This window comes from Martes martes, assembly GCF_963455335.1.
Source record: "Martes martes genome assembly, chromosome: 12".
In the NCBI taxonomy this organism is placed as follows: Eukaryota; Metazoa; Chordata; class Mammalia; order Carnivora; family Mustelidae; genus Martes; species Martes martes.
In genome coordinates this window covers 93417064-93435479 of record NC_137900.1, presented here as the reverse complement: position 1 = coordinate 93435479, position 18416 = coordinate 93417064, and the positions used below count along the sequence as shown (strand labels likewise).

The window sequence follows — 18416 nt, the reverse complement described above, 5'->3', positions numbered from 1 at the left end:
GGCGGGCGCCGCACACAGGAGCACAGTCCTCCCGAGTGGCCCTCCGGGCTGGGCCTCTCCTCACTGCCACCTGTGGCCTGCCTCTGGGGAGGGAGCCGTCACACCCCAGCCACGCGCGGGCCTTCCCGTACGACTCGCTGGCGCTGCGGGGTCCCCGGGAGAGGAACCGGCCCTTCGTGCTCATCGGCGGGGGCTTCTGCTCCCCGAAGTCGCTGGCCAGGAGCGGGTGACCCGCGAGGAGGTGTGCCACATGGCCGCCTCCAGGAAGGGGACCCGGCGTCCAGCCGCCTCTCCGTCCACGGGGACACGGGCTGCAAACCAAGGCCTACACCAACCACGCGGAGGGTGACGCGGAACCTGAGTGTTGGTCCTGAAATCCTGGGCCTGAAAGCCCTCCCTCCCTGCGGAGACCAGCCCCGAGCCCCTCTTCTGTACACGGTGTGGGGACATTCCCAAGGGAACACTGTGCCCTGCGCGAGCGCCTTCTCCCCAGTCTCATGACTCAGAAGCCAATGCCCTTCCCGGGCTGCTCCCCGTTTCTGGGGCCGCTCGCCCTTTCCCGAGCCACGTGCAGTGCCCCTGCAGAGCCTGCCCCCCTCGCACCCGACGAGCTGGACCAGGCGACTTCGTGGGCTGACTGCGAGGCCCAGGCGGGTCTCCGGAACACCGACAGGGTCCCGGGCTCTGCGGGGGAGGGCGAGGAGAGGACAAGGGTCTCCTTCCGTCATCAAGGCTGCTGGGGCTCGCAGGCTGCCCGGCACCAGGGCCTTGGGGCTGCCAGCTGTACCCATCGGGGGCCCCTGCCGCCCCGTGCAATCGACCTGACGGAACGCAGCCAAACACGCCTTTTGAACCTGTATTTGGAGGCGCCTGGGTGGCTCAGTGGGTTAAAGCCTCTGCCTTCGGCTCAGGTCATGATCCCAAGGTCCTGGGATCAAGTCCCGCATCGGGCTCCCTGCTCACTGGGGAGCCTGCTTCCTCCTCTCTCTCTGCCTGCCTCTCTGCCTACTTGTGATCTCTGTCAAATAAATGAATAAATAAAATTTTTAAAAAGTTTAAAAAAATAAATAAATAAAACTGTATTTGGAGATCTTTCAGGAGCACAAAAGGATCCTGCTAAGAACAACTTTCCGAAGCTTGGAAAGACAGCAGAGGGTTAATTAACTGTGTGCCCTTCCAGTGCGATGGGGGGAGGGTCCGCAGGCCCACCCAGGACGTCTGGTCTCACGAAGAGATCAGTTCAGATCCCCGCCTGACCTGCTGTCTGACGATGGTCACGCCCCAGACCCTGTGGTGTCGGCTCTTAGACTTGTGCCCGAAAGAGACACAAATGATGATTTCTGCCCAGGAGCAAAGAGAACCCTGAAGGCTCTGGCTTTCTTGTCCTTGGGGACATTAAGCAATTTTGTAACTAACCGAACAGCCGGACCCCAGCATTCTTCCTTCAGTGACTATAAATACTCAGTTCCTCAAATGCTCTTTGAACCAGCTTTCCCGTCCACACCACGGAACATAATTCAGGCTTAAAAAGGAAGGAAATCCTGACACCGGCTACACCGCGGATGAACAAGGAGGACGTGGTCCCAGCGAGGTCCGCCCAGCACAGAGGGACCGATCCCGAAGGATCGACTCCCAGGAGGCCCCAGAGGAGTCAGACCACAGACACTGGGCGGGGGCGGGGGTCAATGTCTAACAGGACAGAGTACAGCGTGGGCAGATGACCACGTTCTGGGGATGGACGGAGGGAGGGTGCCCAGCGGTGTGAACGGGCTGACACCCCCGGACTGTGCACTTAGAAATGCTTAAAATGATAAATTTTATGTCATGTCTATTGCACCATTAAAATCTTTTAACTGATAGTCTTTCAAACCTCCGTGTGAAAGGTGCAAGAGTCAAACGTCAGGCACAGAAGAAAAACGTGGCTTTTGGCAAAAAGATCCCAAGCAGGACACGCAGCTCCAGCCATTAAGGAAGAGGCTGGTGAACCGCCTTGCACAGAAATCGAGAATTCGAAAGACTGGTGTGGAGGCAGGACCGACGACGAGGACCTGTAAAGCCAAGGACTTACGATCAGAACATCTCAAGAACTCCACAAGCCCGTCAGCAGGAAGCGGGGAGCCAAGACCAGACACCGGGGGGGACATCCAAAGGCACCAAGCAGAAGGCAGGGTAGGGTTAGTCACCGGGGAGACAGAGCAAGGGCTAGGGGAGCACCTACCTGCACCCCCCATGCCCCAGGAAGAGGCTGCCTGCCAGCACCCCCAAGCAGGACCAACCCCAGAGCCCACAACAAATCGGCTGCTGAAGACGGGGAGAGTCCCCCAGGGACACCTGTCCAGCAAGCACGCCCAGGACAACAGGTGCCCACGGGGACGCAGTGACGGCCGGGGCGCAGAGCAAAGGGAGCGGCACCCCACACCCTCACTGGAGACTCAACACCAGCAAACCCATCCAGCTGCCGGGAGCTCGGCGGGCTGGCAGGCGGGCTGCGGGGACAACGGTCCGGGAGGGCGCTCTGAACCGGACTCTCCCCTCCCCTCCGCACACCCAGCTGTGTGTCAGCTGCCGAGGAACGGATCCAAGTCCGCACTCAGGATGCGTGACCGTTTCTGTACGTCGTATGGCCAGGTGCGCCTAACAGAGCAGGTGAACGCCGCAGCCTGTGCACTGAAGGGTGGGGGGCAGTCGCCGAGCACTCCACGCCCCACACCGTGCCTTTCAGGGTAGGAAATCGGGTACGTGATGTCGCTGCATTCCCGCTTCTGCGAAGAACATTTCTGCAAGTTATCTCAGCAATCCATGCACGCGTTTTTAAAAAATCACTCTTGCGGGGGGCCAGAGGCTGCGTCCCCACACCCCCACCCTGCACCGCAGCCGCAGGGGGCTCCCCAGGATGGCCACCCCCTCAGCCAAACTCCGAAGACCCCAGAACTCCATGTCCCCCTGGAAAGCTGACATACGGGGCAGGGGCTCAAGGATCCCGGTCCTACTGCCTGCGGCCGCGACGTCCAGGTCCTGCTGGCTTTTCTACCTAAGCTCCAGTGCGACACCCTGTCCCCCTCTTACAGACCGGGAAACCGAGGGTCTGGGCTGGGAAGGAACGGGCTCGCTGGCCCAGAAACCGGACCTGCACCTCGAGAGCAGACATCAGGCCTCCTGGTCCAGGCAGGACTCCGGGACTAAGTGCTCCTGGGCCACAAGCCACCAAGGCCATATGGGCCAGAGGGACCCACCCCAGTGCCAGAGAACTAGTGGGACAAGGGCCCAGGCGTGGGGGGCCAAGGTGGGGGGGGGGCAGGGCGCAGTCCGTCTCCACCTCCTCCAGGGGCAGGGTGCCCAGGAGACGCCGCGACACGGTGGGGAAGCCAGGGGCCAGCACGGGACTCGCACCTGTCCCCGAAGCTGGGAGAGCCGGCGCCACCGCCGCCACTGCCGCCAGCCACCGTCACTGTGCCCGCCGCTGCCGCACCTCCCCGATCCCTAACGGTTCCCCTGGGAGCACTGAAGGTAAATATGTTAATTTGACTTCAATCATGGCTTTTTAAAACAAAGTGCACACTCTATCAGTTTAGGGCAGAGAACCTGAAAACCACCCACTCGAACGTCTGGGCATTCCTCCCGGACGAGACCAACCACGAGGAGCCACAGTGAGGGCCAAGGGCCACAAGGAGCCTGTGGGGACACGGGGCCAGGCCAGCCAGCCAGCTCCCCTGTGGGACCAGCCACCAGTGTGGCCGTCTGGCTTCTCACAGGGGACACCTCACACTGGCTCGGCTCCGGTGGGGCAGAGCCTGCAGACCCCAGGCTGCCCAGGATACCCTCAGGGGGGCCCAGCTCCCTGGCTCTCAGCCTGTGACCCGTCCAGGCACAGCCTGGACAAGGGACACCCGGCCCGCCCCTCCTGCCTCAGCTGGCCCTCAAGCAAGAAAGGGGGGAAGCAGCGCGGCCTCTGGGACGAAGGCGGAGGCCGGGTCCACGCACAGGTAGAGTCCCACTTGCGGCCATGGGGCCCTCCCTCCCTCCGCCGCCCTGTGGGGCTCTGTCCAGGGAAAGCTGTGTGGTCGGCCCTGCCCGAGTCAGCCCACCGCACTGGGCTCTTCAACTGTCATCAACTCTACGGCAAACGTACAGACCACCCCCACCCAGGCTGTGCAGAACGCAGCCGACAAAGGAAACCGTGTGGGGCTTTCGCTCACCTTACTCTAGGGGGGCAGAGAGTAGACCAGGTGGGGGGTCTCCTCTCCAGACACGGGCGGGGTCCTCTGATTTCCCAGGCAGAAGGAGCTCGGGGAGAGCACGGCCACCCGGACCTGAGCTGGGACGACTCAGTAAAGCACCCACCCCACGCGGCGGGCGGCAACACGGCCTCCCAGACTGGCTGGGACGTCAGTAACGGGTGAACAGACCCCATTTCCAGCACGAGTGTAAAGCTGACTTTATACATTCAAGAACAAGCTGTGTTGTTGATAGTCGCAAGGACAGTGTTTCTGGGCCCCAGGCTGGCACCAGGAAAACCCCCCTCCACCATGAGCAGCCCCCAGCCCAGGCCCAGCAGCGTGAGCAGGAGCCAGTGTGTGTGGGGACAGCCTTGGACAGCCCCTCCCAGGGATGGCCAACCCCACGGGTGGCTGCTCCAACAAACAGAAGGGGCTGACCTAGAACACCACAGCCCAAGGTCAAGGATCTCCAACAGTCTCAGGGGAAAAGACATGACGTAGCCACGCGTGTTCATCTACTCCAGGACAAGGAGCCTGGGAAAGAGTCCCCAAGGGCGGACACTGAACTAAACTCAGGACCCAGATGCCCACCTGGGGAACCTCTAGGCCCCTAAGCCACTAGAAACGCAGAGGGAGAGAGGTGGCCGGAGCCCCAGGCCAGCCAGCTCAACAGCAGGGGCTCCGAGCGAAGGCTGGACGGGGTCAGGCTGTGTGTTAGCTGAGAACCTGCCGACATGGTCGCCACCAGGAGCTGGCGGGGGCCTCTGTCCCTGCAGTGTCCCTGCTCGGCGGCAGTCAGAGGACAGGGGCGGCATCTCGAGGCCTGGCAGCTCAGATGTGCAGGGCGCCCGCCTCCACGGCGGGCTTGAACGAATTCCCTCGTGGGGTTTCTTGGAAATCAGCGACTGTAATGTAATCACAGCTGCTGGGGCTCGAACGAGCCCGCCCCGTGGCTCCGTTCGGTTATAACTGTTACGAAAGCGCAGTTAAGAAACAGGGAGGACTAACGGAAACCAGGAATACCCGCCGGCCAGGAGAGGGGCGGCCCCACCTTGTGGCTGTGGCCTCAGCCGCCGCCGCACCACCCCACCCAGACCAGGACACCTGCCCCTTCCTAAGGGTCCCCGGTGGGGCCGTCCTGACCCCGGCAGCAGCCCCCCGTTCATCCTGCCTGCCTGACTGGAGGACCTCCCCGTGTAACCAGGCAGATCCGGGACCAGGGCAGGGCTGGGCGGGCAGCTAGCAACCACCCAAGTCTCCCCCGGAGCAGCACCCTGGGACCCCAAGAAAACCATCAGTGGGGACGGTCATCACCGGCCCCTGCTCAGCTCTTTGTCCCTTGCAGAAAATGAGGGGAGTGTCAGATGCTCTCCAGAGACCCCCCAGCCAGCAGCTCTGGGCCGACTCCAAAGTAAAGCCGTGACTGCCCAGGCCCTCTGTTGCGGGGGGTGGGGGTCCCCTCCTAAATGGCCACAGGTGTCCGAGACAAGGGGAGCAACCAGCGGGGCCATCCCAAGCCTCGGCCTGCAGCCCTAAGCTGGTGGCTGGACCTCTTGGACACCAGGGTTCCTGTCTCCTCCCAATGCCTCACTGGGGACAGCAGCCTGACCCCGGGGGAGGCTGACCCATGCACACCCCAGCCTGGGGCGCCCTTGCCTATAAAGCCCAGAGCACAGCACCCACAGTCAGGGAGAGGCACCAGCCTGCCCCGGGCAGCACCTTCCTGAGAACACCATGACCCTGGGGCCATCGGTGGGAAGATCTGGACCTCCTGGAGCCCTAGGGACAGGTCCACGGTGCACAGTGCCCCTCGGCAGCTGGCGGGTCATGCAGAGCCCCGGCCCCGGTCCTGTGCACCCGGCTTAATGCCCCCCATGGGGCTGGCTGGCAGCCCAGCAGTCCTGCCGGCCATCCTCGAGCGCTGGGTGCTGGTTTCCTTCCTTCTTCCCAAAGAGAAACATGTCTTCCAAGAGTGGCTAATTTTATTTTGCTAACTTCACCTTCGTGTATGGCCCCCTTCAGGACTAGGACTTGCTGTTGACTGCCTCAATCCCATCCAATCTTGGAGCAGGAGGAATGGCCCTGTCTTCTGGCTACAGGACCTCCTCCTCCGTCTGAGCCGGGCAGACACGACGGTCACCAGACTCGGCGGCCCCCCTCCAGAGCAGGACTCCACATGTGCTGGCCCGATCCCAGGCTGGAAACCCTGCGGCGCCCCTCAGCTCCAGAGAGGGAGACCACCCTCCCCGACACCCAGCAGAAGGGAGCCCAGGAGGAAGGTCAGAGGCACAACCCCAGCCCAGGGACGGAGGGACACCCCTGCTCAGGGGGTCAGGGGCCGGCTCTGCCGTTCCGAGACTAGGGGCAGGAGAGAGCGAGGTGGTGGCACGGTGGGACCGGGAACAGGGCCTCCGCCCCTGTACTGCTGCTCACGATGTGATCTTACTGAAGCCACGGTCTCTGCAGACATGGTCAGTCCAGTCCAAAGGAGGCCTCACCAGCTCGAGGGGGTCCTGAGAAGGAGCTGGTGACACACAGGACACACAGAGGAGCGTGGCCAGAGGCAGGATGGGAGGGGTGCGGCGTGAGCCCACGGGTGGAGGGCACCCACTGCCTTCTACCCGTGGAAACACACAGAGCAGACAGAGTGTCCCTCAGTGACAAGAGGCCACCTCCGGCGGACAGGACGGTCACGCACCGTGGCCTCCCCACCCGAGATGCACTCCCGGGAGCCTGCTGGCTACCACACATTAGCCTCAGACAAACCCAGGCTGGGAGGCATTCTGCAAAACCGGCCTGGATTCCAGGGCCAAGAAAGAGCACGGAAGGTTCCAGACTGAGGGAGCCTAAAAGACACAGGAAGGCTCAGACACGTCATAGCGCACCCACACTCACAGCGGCATTCCTCAGTAAGCGCAGACGTGGAAATGAGCCAAGTGTCCATCGGCAGGTAAATGGGCAAGCAGACGTGGTCCGTCTACCGCGTGGAACGTGGCTCAGCCCTAGAAGGTGGGAGCCCACGCGGTGCTCCGTGAAGGAGGACACCGCGCTCCGTGAGAGCAGCCGGACGCAGAGGGACAAACACCGCAGGACCGGCCCCCGTGAAGCTCCGGGACCGTGGGACCCACAGACACGGGGAGGGGAGCTGCTGTCTCGCGGGGACCAGTTTCCTACTTGCCCGAGGACAAGTCCCGGAGGTGGCCGGTGGCCGGTCACTTGGCACCGCTGAGCCACAAAACTTCAAAAACGGTCAAGATAGCAGACGCGATGTTGTGTTTCCCGCAACACAGGGAGAGCGGGAAGAGAAAGACTCAAGAGGCACTGGCGCTGCGGACTGGGGGAGGGGCGGGGGCTGGGAAAGGGGGCCCGTGTGGACTGGGACGCGGTCCAGTCTGGGCAGAGGACCACGTTCTGGGGACGGACGGAGGGGACGGGCAGAGGGACGGCGCACAACAGTGTGAGTGGCCTGACACCCCTGGACTGCACTTAAAACTGGTTAAAATGACAAAATTTATACATAAGCAACTAGAATTTTTCTGAATTACAACGCTGAAGGTAGCCCTGGCCCGTGCTTGGACCGCGGGCCCACAGCGCCGCCCCAGCCGCAAGGGGCGCCCCGGGCTGGCGCGCTCAGACCCCACCAGAGGCCGTGCACACGGCACGCGGTGACCGCTCAGGGCAACTTACTCTCAAATCATTCCAGAAGTCGTTTCCCTTTCCGTTTTCCTGAGTTATTAAGAATCTGACAAGAGACCGAGAGCAGAACCACTGGGCAGCCCCCCACGACCTGGGGGCCTCACTCTGCAGCCCAGCCCGGCCCAGGTGGGTCTGCGAGGCTTGGAGGGGCGCGGGGAGAGACTGGGGACCCTGCTCCTCCAGCAAGGCAGGCCCCAAGGCCCGCATCTCATCTCTCCAGAGGCAGCCGCCGACTTCCTGTAGTCCCGGGCCCAGGAGTGGGGGGCCCCTCGAGGTCCGGCCTGGTGTGGACCCCAAGGACAGCACCAGCTCTTGCTCCCACGCTCTGCTGCCCCAGCCCGTTCTGGGGACCCGCCTCCTCTCCTGGATTACCCCCCCCTCACTTCAGGAGCTCACTTTTCTTCTGGGGGGATGGAGGACGGGCCAGCGGACCCCAGTGGCCCCAGTGTGTGCCGCATTTGGGAGCCAGCACACAGCCAGGCCCAGCCCTGGGGACTCCTCTGTGACCGACACGCCTTCCCTGGCCCCCTCACGTGACAGGGACTGGCCAACTAAACTAGGTTACAACAATTAACACAAATTCTGCCTCCCGTCCCGAAACTTATATAACCAGACACTGTCTCAGGAAACTCTTCCTCCGCCCACGGCCCCATTTCCTGCCCTCGACCCCGGCTTCAGTCCCGAGAACAAAGGTCCTTCTAGACATCCCAACTGATACTGGCCCTTCGGCCCCACCGTCTGCTCCTTGTCGGAGCAGTGGCCACTGTCTGCGTGTCTGGATGCCCACCTTCCCAGGCAAGCACAGGGCAGAACCAAACGGCCTGTCCCAGCAAGCCCCCCTCCTCGCCGCCAGGCACGGGAGGGTATCTGTGACCACCCCCTGCCCCATACACACTGGGCTGACAGCATCTCCCGGACCCATGTCCACCCGGGGCCTCAGAGCGGGACGTTCCCTGGAGACAGGGTCTTTGCGGACGTGATCAGTTAAGGACGGAGACGAGGCTGTTGTGGACTTAGGGCGCGCCCGGCCCCTGGGACCGGTGTCCTCGTGAGAAGAGAGACATTTGAACACAGACATACAGAGAGAGGACAGCCGTGTGACCATCGAGGCAGAGACAGCAGGGATGGGGCTACAAGCCAAGGGAGGCCGAGGACCACCGGCACCAGCAGGAGCTGGGAGAGGCCAAGATTCGGCCCTGAGCCTCCAGAAGGAACCAGCCGGGCCCACTCTTTGACTTTGGGCTCTGGCCTCCAGAACGGTGGCGAGAACAAACTTGTGTCGCTGTTAAGCCACCAAGGGTAGGGTCAGCTGTTGCCGGGGCCACACCCACCAGGTGCCCACAGGGCTCATGCCCTCCCTGCCCGCCTGACTTCCCCCCACGCAAACATCACTCCCCTCCTGGAGCCCACAGGACCCAAGGGAACCCCTCAGAGCAGCAGTCACAAAATGGGGGGGTGAGGAGGAGGATCTCTGCAGGAAAGAGAGAAGCAGCTGCCGGGTCAGTGGGGGCAACAGCGGGCCGGGGACGGCCTGGCCTTCCCCCATTTTACATGTGGGGAACCGAGGCCCAGGGAGGCCACCGTGTTTACCTAGGGTCGACAGCAGCACAGTGAGGAACGGAGTTCAGAAACCCCAAGATGACACGCCCAGATTCTGGAGAAAGTGGCTACTGGTGGGGCGCAGCCTGGGGACAGCCCTGGCAGCATCCTGGGCACTGTCACGGTCCCGTCCAGCCCCAGCGGCTTCCAATTCAGTCCTCTTCCTGGCCGTTATGACCCCAGGGAGAGCGAGCCTCCCGTCCACACTGGCGGGGGCCTGACATACACCCCCGGCCGGGTCCCTGCCTTCCTGACCTTGCCCACTTGTGACCACGATCATGGGAAGCACGGGGGACCTGAGGCTGTGGGGCGCCACCAGGCTTCCAGTTCCAAGTGGACATCGTCTGCCACGTGAGGTCAGGGGTGTTTTTGTCCAATTTCTTCCAGACACAAGGAGAGGGGACTTGGAAGGAAACCTTGAAGCCATTAAACTGCGCCCCCCCCCGGGGCTGGGCCAGGGTGCTAAGTCAGCCTCAGCACCCGGGGGGGGGGGGTGTCTGTGACCTCAGTCCCTCCCTCAGGGAATGACAAGTGCTTGGGGCTCATGAACCCCCAGGTCCAGCTCCTCCCAGACCTGGTCACAGTGAACCACACCGGCTATCTGCATGGATCCCGGGAACCTCTGGGAAAGCCAGGTCCCAGCACGGAGACGATGCGCGCTCAGCAAACATCCTGACGCCCCTTGAAGCCTCCACCAGGTCCGGGCTGCCCCTGCTCCTGCTGTCCCTCAGCGTCCCCCTGGAGGCACTGGCCGGCGCCCCACGCCCATCCCGGGAGCAGGCTTCCCGGAGGAGCCAGCAGGCAATTTGCATAATATTCTTTGCAAGTTAATATCAGCCTCTGATAATGATCTCGGCATAGCGTGGAGCGCTGAGGCGGCTGTTACAACACTAAGTAATCATATTTTAAATTATGTTTCCCTTTATAGAAAGGTGTTGCAAAAACACACAGACATGAAATCTGTCTGTAGCAGCCCCACTGCCAACCACCTGACCAGCTTCCCGGTGACGGCTGCGACGGCAGCACTGGGGTCCGGGAAAGCCCGCCCCTCCGGCTGGACCCAGACACCACTGGCCACTGGCCACCCCCGACCCCAGCCTCACCCAGGCCGGGGCATCCTGTCCAGCTGCGGCACCGCCCCCACCCAGGGCAAGTCCACACAGAGAACTCCGTGGGGGCACCTACCACCCACACTCACCAGGGATCCCAACTGCCTGACAGGAGGCCAAAGGGGCTCCCCTTTCCCACAGGCCCCAGCCCCAGCCTCCTGCTGGAGACCCCAGTGCCCAGGAGGCCAGCCTTCCGGGGATGCACAATCCTGAGAAAACCCCAGGCTTTGGTGCCCGCGGCCCTTCCTCATCCCACCAAGGGCCCGGCTGGCAATGCCCCCGTCCCCCCTGCACCCAGCACCTGGGCTCTGCACCCTCTCCGCAGGCAGGTGAGCTTAGCCTTGACTGTTGCACACCCGTTCCCAAATAGAAGCTCGTCCAACACCCCGGGGAGGCCGTCCTGTCCCAGGGACCCCCCCCCCAGTGGATGGTCCGAGGGACCCTGGGGCAGCCGCGGGGGCGCTGGAGCTGGGGGGGCAGGGGTCCCCACCCTGCTCAGAGGGGGGGCCCTCCAGGGGGAGGCTGAGTACTCCCCTGCTCCCCCCTCCCTTCGCTTAGGAGCCAGAGCCACCACTCAACCTTTATTTTCTTAAAAGCCTTTTCTTTTTCCTTTTTATTAAAAAAAAATCCAATTATAGCACAAATCTCTCAGCAGGGGTCAGTGTGGAACAAGCTTAGCCGAAGTTAATGGACATGACAGAGGCAAGATTAATGCCTAAAGGGCTCCAAAAGTTGTATGATGCAGATTTCATTAACATTTTAATTGTAATGTATCTTTTTAATCTTGCCTCTCTAATGGTTTTATACCCAAAAAAAGGGAAGAAAAAACTGCTGACAGGACAAAAGTATCAGGATGCTCAATTTCAGAGGCGCTCGGCACCGCGATGGAAACTAAATTAAACGAGCAGAACTATGTTAACATTGCGATATTTTAACGGCACAGAAGTCAGGAATGCGGGTACTTCTCCCTTCCTGGCACAGGGACAGGGACGGGGCAAAGAAAGGAGACAGCAGGGGCAGAAGCTGGAAGCCAGGCCGGAGAGCCCCAGGAAGGCCTGCAGGCCAGAAACACAGGCATGGGGCCACCCCCGCAGTCCAGGCTCCCATCAGCGTCCGGCAGACCAGGAGGGATGCGACATCCACAGCACGCAGCCATCAGAGTGCGCGGCCCTGGTGCTGGAGGGGTGGGGAGCGGGCGTCTAGGGGCATCCCCATAACACAAGGGTTTTGTGGGGCCCGGGCTGGGGCGTCCCACCCCCAACACCCACGGGCGAGGAGCCCGGGCAGCTCTCCTGGGTGTGGCAGCCACAGAGTGCTAGCTCCAACTCCCAAAGACAGTTCCTAGAGATGCACCTGGTCCTGACTGTGGAGGGCTCAAGAGATTTTTATTTGCAATCAACAAACACTCACAGAGCACCTCCGCTCTGCATGATAGTGTCACCCCAAATCCACCTCCTCTCAGCAACACCCCCCAGCCCACCCCACCCCCAGGCAAGGCCTCCCACCGGGGGACCCGGGAGTCGGGCAGGGGGTTGGGCCTGGGACACAGCTCACAGCGGCACTCTGCTCAAACCCAGTGACTATATATGGGCACTTTCAGGCCCCTGCGGTCCCGCCCCCGACCTGCCTGCTTCCCCGGCACACAGGCAGGCGCTGGGCGGGGCCCATCCATGGCCATGTGCCCTCCTGGATGCCAGGGCCCCAGGCCGAGGGGGAGGGGGCAGATTCCTTCAGAGACCCGGGGCCAGCCTCTCCTCCCCCTGGGACGCAGAACAAGGCCTGGAGGAAAGCATGCCTGCGTCCTCCCCAGAGCCAAGGAGAAGCAGGCTCCCCTTAAAGGGACACGTGCCCCTCCCTGGCTCCGGCTCACTTCCAGGGAGGGTACCCGACCGCGCCTCCAGGCTGCGCCCAACCTGCAGAGGCGCGAGGCCGGCGCGCTCACCTTCAGCCCAAGAGCAGACAAGGAAGCTACGACTTCACAGGGAAACACACAGGCCAGGGTGGGGCAGAGAGAGGGTGCGCTCAGCATCCAAGGTCACATAGCTCCAGGCGGGATGTGACCTGGGAGAGCCCCTGCAGCTCTGTGTCAGGCCTCACGGCCTCCTTGCCTGAACCCAGGGCCAGCCGGCATGCACGGTAGGGGGCTGGGGAGGGGCCTGGAGAGCCCAGGGTCATGGTCAGACCCCCCTCCATTCCTTCTCCCACTCAGATGTGCTCCCGCTGCCCTTGCCCTCAAGGACGCTGCCCCACTCTGAAGATGCTAACCACCACGGCGGCCACCAGCAAGCCTCACTCCAAAGTTCACGTCCCAAACGTCTATGACCACTTCCAGACCCCTCTGTGTCCACCCACAGCCCGCCAGACCCTCATCCAAGGCCCCATCAAGGCCCCATTTCCAAAACCTGAACTCGAAAGCACAAAGGCCAGAGGTCACCGCGGAGGAAGGAGATGCGAGGAGGGAGCCCTGGCCAGCAGAAGAGCCGGAGAGCCAGGCCTGGTGAGAGCAAGCGTTGGCTAGAAGGCGACATCGCCAGGATCCCTGCCCTGCCCTGAGGACAGCGGCGCTCGCTGCCCTCCCCGGCCTACACGCGAGGTCCCTGGAGCCCAGGTCCGCGACGGAGGAGCGAGACCTTTCAGACACACCCGCGGCGGCCCGCGGCCACACAGGCCTCACCCACAGGTCCCAGGGTGGGGCCCACACACCCCTGAATTGAGGTGCAGACCCGAGCAGACAACGGGCTGTAGCCCCAAGCTGAACTGCAGAAGCACCCGAGAGCCCGACTGTTCATCTCGGGGAAGACCGGGCGGCTGGCCGGGCCAGGCAGGTGTGTAGCACGGCGCTGGGCGAGGGGCTCCAGGAGGGCCCAGGCCACCCTGCAGGCTGGGGTGGGCAAGAGGCCCCACCCAGCCAGCCCTCAACCATCCCGAGGCACTCCCCAGCCCCAGGCAGACCCCAGCCCCTACCGGACCTCACTAGCTCCCAAAGCAGGGCGGCTGAGAGCTGACGCCGCTCCCAGCAGCAGCTCAGACTAGCCGCGCCCGCCCCTGCCCTGGGACCGCCCGCCCCCCCTCCCCCAGCAGCAGCACATCACAGGGCCCTGCTCCCTTCCAAAAGCCCAGGCCTGGAAGACCAGCCTCAGGCAGAAACCAAGTGGCTGACGCTACCCCGAATGGAAAGGCAGCTCGTGGCGTCCCCGGAACCTAGCCTCTGCCAAACGTCCCCGGCATGCCCACTGCAACGTGCAGTGTTCCCGGGTGAAGGGCCGTGACCTGGCGTGGCCTGGGGTAGTGTGTGGCTCTCCCCAGGTCTTCCCTCTACATCCCTACCCCTTCCAACTCCCTCCTCTCCTCCAGAGCCCAACCCCCCACCCAAGGTGCCCAGAGAAGGGCACAGGGGCTCTTGGCACTGACTGTCACTTAAGTCTCCCGAGGACGCTGCCAGGAGACGAGGCTTCTGTCGCTGGCTCTGTTTCACAGGTGAGGAACCAGCTTGGCACGCAGCAGCCAGAGGATCAGGCAGTGGGCGCTGCCTCCCGCCTCGCCTCCGGAAGAGCCACCCCGTGCCTTCTCCCCATGGCCCCCCGGGCTGCGCTTCAACAGACCCCGACCACAGCTGCCCCCAGCCTGGGGGGCCGCTCCCACCCCCTACAGCCCTCCCCTCCGGGCAACAGAGTGCAGGGAGAGCCCAGGTAGGGGAGCCTAGATGGAAGGTGCCGGTGCTGCGCCGGGGTGGGGGGGGGGGGTAGCCGCGGACCGGGCAGCTCGGGGCACCCGGGAGCAAGGCCTCAGGACATGGAAACTTCTCCCTTGGCGACGGCCAGTGCTGGGGCAACCGGAGGCCTGGGGCTGACCCTCCCCACCCACCCCCAGCTCTGCATTCCAGGAAGCACAGGCCTCAGAGGCAGTGGTGTGGGGTGGAGCCTTGGGAAAGTTCTGGAAAGGGTCAATGCCACAATTTTCATCTCCCGTCCCCTGGTGGTTACAAGGCCCACCTTAGCCCAGGACGCAAGGCAGGCAGGTGGGACCCTGAGGCCAAGGTTCACCAGGAACCCTGGCTCCAGATGCCCGCCCAGCCTGTGCCGACACCCCGGCCCATGAGGCACGCGTGCTCGGGATTCAGCTGGAAACCAGGGAAAGATCCCAGAGACAGCCTCGTGCAGCCCGGGGGCGCCGGAGCGGGGGCACCTCTGTAGGGCTGCAGGAGGGGTGGGCAGAGTAGGCTTCTGGTCAGCACCGCCTCTGCCCTGGGTGTGGCTACTGAGCTCAGACCTCTGGGCGAGGTGACAAGTGATACCTGGTGTCCTGCGCTCCTCCCAGCAGGCTCGCGGAGCGAGCAGGGGCCCCACACCGTGGGTCTCCTCCTCCTGCTTCCTTGGCTCCGGCTCCAACCAAGGTGCCACCCAACAATGGAATGACCCTACTGAAATGCCAAAGGACCTCCTGGGAGGGACAGGCGCCACAGGGGGCCACAGGAGAAGCCACAAGGTGGCTCTTCGGGAGGTGGGAGGCAGTGCCCGCTGCCTGACCCTCTGCCTGGCTGCTGCGTGCCAAGCTGGTTCCTCACCTGTGAAACAGCCAGCGACAGAGGCCGTGTGTCCGGCTTCCTCAGGAGACTTAAGTGAATCAGTGCGGAGAGCCCCTGCTTCTGGGCACATTGGAGGGGGAGGGGACGGCGCTCAGGGGCTCCAGAGGAGGAGGAGGAGGAGGAGGACGGGGTAGGGGTGGAGCGAGAAGACCTGCGGAAGGAACCACACCAGACCAGACCAGTCGGGAGGGTGGCCCACGGCCTGCGGGTGCAGGATGCGGGAAGGGGGGGGCGTGGGCCTGGGTCTCTGCTCCCGCTGCCTGGGGAGGGGCCCAGCGGAACGCTTGCAGACTGCAGAGAACGAGCAGCTTTCCTCCAGGGCCAGCACACTGGGGGCAGGCAGGACCCCGGCCTCCAGGGCCCACTGTCCCCCCCCAGCTCCCCCCACCGGGGACAGGCTCAGCTAGAACACGCCCACCAGGGGACACACACTTGGGTGCTCCGGGAGCCCCAAGCATTACCCCTAGAGAGGAGGAGCCCGACTGCCCATGGCCCACATCATCTCGGAGTTGGAGGCGACCCAGAGGGAGGAGGAGGAGGGCGGGTGCAGGGCCGACGGCCTATAAGGCCAGCCCCAGGACACCTACCACCTGCAAACCCACAGTTTAATTAAAGGACGGCAGGAGAGAGTTGGCAATCACCAGCCCCAAGACCAAACTTCTGAGAGGCCCGGAACAAGGGCCGGGAAGTGACCTCTGACCTCATGACCCCCCCCAACACCGCCCCCAACGCGGCAGACTTCGGAAGAACCTGGGTCGTCCCCCGGGGCCATGGGCGTGGGCGCGGGCAGCAGCCTCAGAGGTCACCTCTGAGGTCCTCGGATAAGGGGCTTGAGCACCAAGACCTCAGCTCCGCAGGGTCAGAGCCGCGGATGACAGGTGCCAGCCCCCTCCCGGGGCAGCCGGCGCCCAGGTTCTCCCCGGGCCGGGGTCCGCACGAGGGAGGGACGGGGGGGCGCACGGACGCCCAAGCCAGCACCCCCCCCACCCCCGGGGCCGGGAGGGAGAGGCGCCGGCCCGGCGGATGCGCAGCCGCGCGGCCGCTCTCGGACCCTGGCCCCGGGCCTCGGCGCGCGGGAGGGCCGGGCCGGGGCGGCGCGCTCGGGCGGGGGCCGGGCGTCCCGAGCGGGGCCCCGCGCCCGCCGGCCGGGAGGGGGGCGGGAGGCGCCCGGGGCCCCGCTCGCGGCCCCGCTCGGGACGGGCGCGGGCGGGTCGGCGCCTCCCCAGGCCGGGCCCCGCCGCCTCCCCGGGCCCCGGGCGGGCGCGCGCGCGAACTTGGGCTGCGGGCGGCCGGCGGGCACTGCGGCAGGAGGCGGCCGGGCGCGCCGCGGAGTTTGCGGGAAGTGCGGCGGCGGGGCCCGGCCGGCGGCGCCAAGTTGGGCGTACCTGCGGGCGCCCGGCCCGGTCCGGCCTGCGGCGGCAGGAAGTCTCGTCCCCGCGCTCCGGCTCACATGGACTTTCTCCGGCCTCGCCCAGCACCGGCCGCACCGCGGCGGGCGGGGCGCGGGGAGGCGCCGCGGGCCGTTTAAAGGGACAGCGCGCCGGCCTCGCGCGCGCACTCGCCGCCCCGGGGTGCGCGCCCCGCCGCCAGGTGGGAGCCGGGACGCGCGGGGGGAGGCGCCCGAGGGGGGAGGGGGCGCGGGGCGTCCCGGGGCGAGGGGCGGGGCGGGGGGCGGGGGTCCTGGGCCCCTCCGCGCCGCCCTCCGTCCCCCGCCCCCAGCGTCCCGCCCCGCGCCGGACCCACGCCCTCCCCCACCCCGCCCTCCGGCCCCCGCCCGGACCCGCGCAGCCGGGGGCGGGGGGTACGGGGGGGGGGGTCCGGGCTCCGCAGCGCCCCCTCCCCGCGGCGGCCGAGCCTGCACCGAGCGGCCCCCGGGAGGCGGCGCCGGCGGGAGCGCGTGCCAGGACCGCGGGGATGCGGGAGCGCCGCTGGGCGAACCCGACGCCGGGCACCGGGGCCTCCTGCTCGCGCCGGGAACTTGGCCGGGGCTGCTTTCAGGCCTGGCGTGATCCGGGCACACTGGCGAGTACTGGGATGCGTTCCCAGCCGTCCGCCGCTCCCCTCCCAGCCCTGCGGCTCCAGGTTTGTCCGAGGTTCGCTCCTGTGGACAGAGTTGCGCCTCTGAGTGAAACAGGCCACACATCGGAAGGGACCCACGAACGCCCCCTTCTCAGTCGCCCCCATCCTAATCTGGGGTCTGGGGTCAGGAGAGGCCACAGTGGTCCTCCCGGGCCAGAGGCAGCGTGGCTCCCTCCCTCCCACAAGGGTCCTCGTGGGAAAATGAGGGAGGGACCAGAACAGTCATCTTGAGCTTGGGGTCGGGAGGAGGGGATTAGCGTGGAGAACAAGGTGTCCACTCGCCTTCCCAGAGAATGTTCTAGACCCCTTGGGAGTCAGAGGCTAGGGCTAAAGCCCTGCCAGTTAGCCAAGGTCATTCATAGGACAATGGTTAGAAGCTGGTCCAAGTACTTCCGTCCCCACCCTCAAGCTGGGTCCTTCACCCTGATCATAGACAGACCACCAACCCCAACTTGCGGGTCTGCACAGAAAACACCCTCCCACCAGCTCGCTCTTGCCTTGCCCTGCCTTCTGGCAGGGTGAGTATGACACCCCCAGATCACCCCTCAGACCCAAACAGGGTTCTGGTTTCCTCACCTCCAGACCAGTCCAGTCTACTGCCCCTTCCAACCCCATGGGGCAGTCTGACATGTCCAGGGGGCCTCTCTCTACCCACTAGAGACACAGTCATGTGTTTTGGCACGTGGTCACGTGGTTCCGGAGGTAAGGTGAGGGAGGCGAAGGTAAACCTCCAGCACCCACCCAGGGGCTGTCTGCAGAAGGCTCTGGAACAGGTCGGGCCGGGGACTGGGTGCCTCCAGGCCACCCCCGCAGCCGTGGGATTCCCGCTGACTCCTAAGTGCTATGGACCACCTGGGCAGTGGAAACACAAACCCCCCAGCCCCGCCCCCGCATCCTTCCTCCCAGCCCTGACCCCTCTCCTCAAGCCCCCTGGAGATTGGGGCTTCTACGGATGACATGGTGAGCAGGGACAGACTAGTCTCTGGGCACTTGCAGCCCAGGGTGAGGCCAAAGAAGCCATCCACTAGGCCCCCGAGGTCCTCTCCTGGTGGCCCATGAGGCCCCACAGAAGGTCTGGAGGGGTGACCGCCCCCCAGCAGGCAGTGAAGACTGGGCACCGCGACCTCCATT

At 64.5% G+C, this 18416-nt stretch overlaps 1 protein-coding gene across 2 annotated transcripts in view; it reads right to left on the bottom strand.

Annotated features, from left to right (window-relative positions):
• NACC2 (NACC family member 2) overlaps positions 1-16631 on the bottom strand; it is a 65041-nt gene extending 48410 nt beyond the window's left edge. For both annotated transcript variants that reach the window (XM_080820580.1, XM_080820581.1), the window contains exon 1: positions 16592-16631. The gene's annotated coding sequence lies outside the window, so the exon portion shown is untranslated. The remainder of the gene's footprint in view (positions 1-16591) is intronic.
• Positions 16632-18416: the final 1785 nt, after the last annotated feature.